The following is a 6,321-nucleotide window of genomic DNA, read 5'->3' as shown; positions in this document are numbered from 1 at the left end:
ATTTATGTCATGCATTATAGTCTCAAATATTATGAATTCCATAATATAAAGTTACTCTTTTTTTAAAAAAAATAAGACAATTATCTTTAGAGCAATGTAAAATAATTGGGCTATATATCTTTATATCTTCTCTGGCACTCTTTATTTCTTTGTGTAGTTTCAACTTTCATCTGCTTCCATATTCCTTTTGCCTCAAGAAATGTTTTTGACATTTATTTTAGTGCAGACCTGTTAGCAAGGGACTCTTGCAGTGTTAATCTGAAAATGTCTTCATTTCATTGTTATTTTCACTATATAGTTAATGGATGTAAGATTGGGGGGTGACTTTTTTCAGTTATTTAAAAATTTTGTATCATTGGTTTCTGACTTGTAGAGTTGCTGACACGCAGTTCACTGTAATGTCTATTTCTGTTTATCTCTCTACACAGTGTTCCTATTTTTCTGTGACTGAATTCAAGATTTTTGCTAATCGTTGGTTTTCAGCAGTTTGACTAGTGTGATTATTCTAGCGTTCTTTAAATTTTGTCTTTATCTTTCTTGGATCTCTTTGAGTTTATTTGGTCTCCTTAGTCATCTTTTTCAAATTTTTCTTCCCTTACATTCTGTTTTTACTCTCCTGGAATTCCAATTAATTGTATTTTACTTAATTTCATGTTACCAGAGAATTCTTGGATTCACTGGAGTATTTTATTTGCTTGGCTCATTGGTTTATTTTGTTTTTCTCTTTCCTCCCTTTGTGCTACCATTCAAATAATTTGTATTGACCTAGCATAAAATTTACTGCTTCTTTCTTTAGCTCTGATGACCAGTCTGCTAATCAGCTTGCTGTTGTAATTCTTCATTTCTGTTCTCATGCTTTCACTTATTTCTAGCTTTTGCCTTTTACTGTTCCCATCTCTGCTGAAATTCCTCATTTTTCCATACATGTTGTCTTTTTTTAAGTAGATTCTTTAACATTTTGATCATTACTATTTTAAATTAGTTGCATTTAGTTCCAACATCTGAATTATCTCTGAATTTGATTCTATTGACTTTTTATCTTTTGAAAATATTATAACTCATAACCCAAATTTCTAACTTGGTTTTATGTGTCTCCCAATTTCTAAAAAATGCAAATCATCAGATGTAGAAAATCAGTAGATCATGAGATAATTGTTTATGTTGAGATTGTTTTGTATTTATGTTTCATTTTGGTTTGTGTCATGCTATTAGTGTGGGCAGGAACAAAGGTTGGTTTTTGCCACGGTGTCTGAAACATTCAGTGAACCACGTAACTCAGATTTCTCCAGCAGCAGGCTGCTATATCATGTGCCTTGTGTGGGGCCTTAGGCTCTGGAGGGCATATTCCAGTGCTCCTGTTCCAGTTATCTTTCCGTAGTCCTTACCACATATGTCATAGGAGGGTCTCTCTCCACTTTCTTGTTCCTCTCTAACTGTAGAACATCATTTTGTGTGTGTGTGTGTGACTAGGCAGAAAATTCAGGTTGGGGGCAGAGGTATGATTCATGTTATTTTTGAGCCAGTTTCATCATTGGACACTCAGAGAAGGGGTATTTTTAGCACTTCCTGACTCTTATTCTAGTGGGAATCAAACTGTCTCTTATCTGTGTTGTTTTTTGAGGAAGAAATGATACCTTGCCCTCCTCCCACCTCAGTGGTAGAAAACCTTTGTTTTATATCATTGCAAGTTTTCAACCCCACACTAAGGACATACTATTTTATTTCTTCTTCCATAGGAACAATGCACCTTTGTCTGTGTTACTGGATGGAGATTTTCCAACCCTTTACCACAGTAGCACAACTCTGCATTAGTGCAAAATCCTGGCCCCAAAACAATCCTTGTTCCTCTCCTGATGGAGAAGTATTTTTCTTGCATCCCTCCCCCAGAAGCAGTGATCCTTTGCCTGGTCTCAGGTGGGATAGGGTAGGGTATGAGAGGTTTCTTAACCTTCTCGGAAAGCTGATGTGTTTTGCTGCTTCTTATCTCCCAGAAACAGTAGACTTTTGCGTGGGTTCATGGACCCAGATGCTTTTTTGCCACAGAAAATTAAGGGTTTTGATTCTTAGGAGAGAAGCAAATGTTCATGTAGTCAATTTTTTTCTTATTTATTTTTTGCTTTATTATTTCAGTAGTGATGAGTATGATCATTATTTTCCACTTATGCCACTTGCAACTCTAATATTTTGTTTTTATTAGCCCCCCTTTGACAGTTCAGCACTAAATCAAATGCAGATGATCATCAGTTGTGTGAATAAAGTGTTTTTATTGAGAACAAAATTGTTGATATAGACACAAATTAGGATATTATCCTACTTAGCACAATATGTCACTGGCTCAAAATGTAAAATCCTCTTTAGGCTGAACAAAGAATGGTTCTTAAAACTATTGTCCCTTTTTGACAAATAAAAAAAATCTCAATGCTTTTTATCTCATGGATAGATTATTAAAATAATTACATACCTGATCTTCATTTTATGTTCTCTCTCTTCAAGATATTTCCTTCAAAACTACTTTGACTGATTAGTCTCTTTTGAATTACGTTAGACTTTGTATTTTCTCCACAAGCTCATCAGGGTAAATCCTGCCTTTACATTTTTTTATAAAAATTCTCTTTTTTTTTTTCAAATCTTAGTTGAGCTGAAAGATTTCCACCAAATGTCTCCTATGCCACAAAGCCTTATTTTACTTATCTCCCCATCCTCCTTGCTCAAGCTCATTTAGGAATATTTTTATTAAAACATTAATGTAATACTGTTTTTAAAAAAATCTGAACATATAGTATTTTCAATTTGAACACAAAATAGTGCTCTAACTTGAAAACAAGTTTTAGAAACAAATGTTTCTAGAAGGAGGATCAACAGTGTCATAAATATCATAATCCAATTTTCCTGTTTGTACTAAAACACTAGCAAATATTTATTCAGAAATTGCTGTCTGCCTGAAAGTATAATGCTTTTGATACACATTATATCATATAAACTATGTACTATTATTTGTAGTATCTTAAGAGTAAAAATATCGAGTCTTAGAGATGTTAAGCAATGTGCTCAAATAGCATAGGGAAAGTTGGAATTCTGAAATTCCGACTATGCCGTAGGTATGATAGGAGAATCAATGTTTGTCAAATGTAAGTGTCAAGTCATTGTGGGGATTCAGATGCCTCTGATTCCTGGGGTCAATACACTTAAGCAGATCATGTCACTACTTAGTTAAATCTATTTCATTAAAGCAAAATTCCACAAAGATTATTGGCACCAAAACCATTATTTTTCTTCCTCCCTTCCTTCTTTCCTTCTTTGCTTCCTTCCTTCCTTCCTTCCTTGCTCTCTCGCCTGCCTGCCTGTCTGCTTTTCTTTCTTTCTTTCCTTCTTTCTTTCTCTTTTTCTTTCTTTTTCTTTCTCTTTCTTTCTTCTTTCTTTCTTTCTTTCTTTCTTTCTTTCTTTCTTTCTTTCTTTCTTTCTTTCTTTCTTCTTTCGAGACAGGGTCTCAGTCTGTTGCCCAAGCTGGAGTATAGTGGCACAATCATGGCTTACTGCAGCCCCAGCTTACCCAGGCTCAGGTGATCCTCCCATCTCATCCTCCTGAGTAGCTGGGACTACAGGCAAGCCACTATGCCTGGCTAATTTTTTTTTTTTTTTTTTTTTTTTTTTTTTTGGTAAAGATTGGGTTTCACCATGTTACCGAGCCTGGTCTGCAACTCCTCAGCTCAAGCAATCCACCTGCCTTTGCCTCCCAAACTATTGGGATTCCAGGTGTAAGCCTCACGCCTGGACAAAAATATTATTTAACAAGTTCAATTTAACTATTAGATTTTGGACAATGAGGGATAGAATTTTCTACATCATAATTCATCTTGTGTTCTTTATTTAAAGTAATACATAAGGATTTCAATTCAATTCAAATATATTTATTAGCAAATTAAATGGCTTTTTCAGGATTCCAAACTTTTGTTGAAGACATAAATGTTAAATGATGTCACTAATTTTAATTAGATTAACAAAAAGGTATTCTGGTGTGTAATAACAGTGACAGAATGGGCTATTAATTTTATTTTCTTCCTCTTTCTCTCTTTCCCCTTTTTAAAATATTTTACTTTTTAGGCGCTTTGGCATCCTGCAAATATAATAATGATAATTAAACAAAACACTCAGAGAAACTGCCAACCCTAGGATGAAGTATATTGTTACTGTGCTTTGGGATTAAAATAAGTAACTACAGTTTATAGAACTTGTATACTGATACACAGACACTAAAAAGGGAAAGGGTTTAGATGAGAAGCTCTGCTATGCAATCAAGAATCTCAGCCACTCATTTCTGTAGGGGCTGCAGGAGCTCCCTGTAAAGAGAGGTTATGGACTGTGTAGCTTCAGGTAAGATACTTAAAACCCTTCAGAGTTTCTCCATTTTTCCCAGAGTTTCCCCAAAAAGGTTATGACACTTCATAAGAATGCTTCACTTGTGAAAAACTAATATCAAAGTCTTCTTGTAGATTATATTTAAGGACAAATCTTTATTCCATGTTAAATTTATTTAGCTTCCCCTGTAGCTAATATTTCATGCTGAACACATTTTAAATGCTGTAAATGTAGATAATATAATTTATGGATCATTAATGCCTCTTTAGTAGTTTAGAGAAAACGTCAAAAGAAATGGCCCCAGAATAAGCTTCTTGATTTGTAAAATTCTATGTCATTGGCTCAAATTTGTATAGTATCTCAAAATATAAATATATAGACATCTCAGATAATATATTTGAAATAGCAAATTCCTGTTAGAAAATAATAGTACTTAACTAGATGAGAATAACAGGTTGCCATTATTTGAATTGTCTCCTATTAGTTTTTCATTTCTTGTGTTACTCATGTTTTACTTATGGGGGATATATATAACTTCCACTGTTTTCAGAATTATTGTATGCAGTCAGTATGAGAATGCAATTTAATTTTCCTTGATGCTTTTTCACACTTCTATTACTAGAAATAAGAATTCAGTAATATTGGCAAAGAAAATTGACCAGTTCAATAAAATTTTTTAGTAAATCTGATTGAAAATAAACATTGCTTATGGCTTTCTTACATCAATATTGTTATGTCCTAGACACCTTATCTGAAATTACGGCTTCAAAATTCTAATTATGTGCAAATGTGTAAAATACCAATACTTTATGTTCAAGCTGGGGCCTCCTCAGGCGTCCTGGGCTGAGAGAGAAAGATGCTAGCTCCGCAAGCCGGGGAGGGAACACCGCCACATTGTTACACGGACACACCGCCACGTGGACACACGACCAGACTCACATGTACAGACACACGGAGACATTACCACATGGAGACACCGTCACACAGTCACACGGACACACTGGCATAGTCACATGGACGGACACACAGACATATGGAGAAATCACCACACGGACACACCACCGCACTATCACAGGGACACAGACACACGGAGACATCACCACATGGACACACTGTCACACTACCACAGGGTCACACAGACACACGAGACATCACCACACTGTCACACGGACACACCATCGCACACATGAACACACCGACACACTGCCATATGGACACTGCCACACACACTGCCACACTGTCACATGGACACACCTCCACACCATCACACCACCACACACACTGCCATGTGGACACAAGGACACACAGACACTGTCACACAGATACACAAAATGCTGTCACACGGAGACATCACCATGCAGATACACCACCACATGGACATAGCACCAGACACTCTGCCACACAGAGACACCACCACACAGAAATGCGGACACACTGCCACACAGACACCACCACATCGTTGCCACACTTTCATGTGTCAGCTGGCGTTGTGGGCCCCACGACTCTGGGCTCTAATCGAGAAATTACTTGGACATATGGTGAAGGCAAAATTTTTTTTCATTTTCTGAGACGTAGTGTCGCTCTGTTGCCCAGGCTGGAGTGCAGTGGCGTGATCTCCGCTCACTGCAAGCTCCGCCTCCTGGGTTCACGCCACTCTCTCGCCTCAGCCTCCAGAGTAGCTGGGACTACAGGCGCCCGCCAATTTTTGTGTGTTCTTAGTAGAGACGGGGTTTCACCTTGCTAGCCAGGATGGTCTCGATCTCCTGACCTCGTGATCCGCCCGCCTTGGCCTCCCAAAGTGTTGGGACTACAGGCGTGAGCCAGCGCGCCAGGCCAAGAATTTCTTTCCATCTCCTGTGTCATTGCTTTGGCAGTGGAAACGCACGTGGCCTCTAAAGAGTGGGTCCCAAGGTCATGAAGGCCTGTGGGGTGGAGGGCAAGGTCTCTCTTTCCAGGCTGGAATGG

Source organism: Pan paniscus, chromosome 15, assembly GCF_029289425.2.
Source record: "Pan paniscus chromosome 15, NHGRI_mPanPan1-v2.0_pri, whole genome shotgun sequence".
Taxonomy (NCBI): Eukaryota; Metazoa; Chordata; class Mammalia; order Primates; family Hominidae; genus Pan; species Pan paniscus.
Note: the sequence above shows the minus strand (reverse complement) of the source record.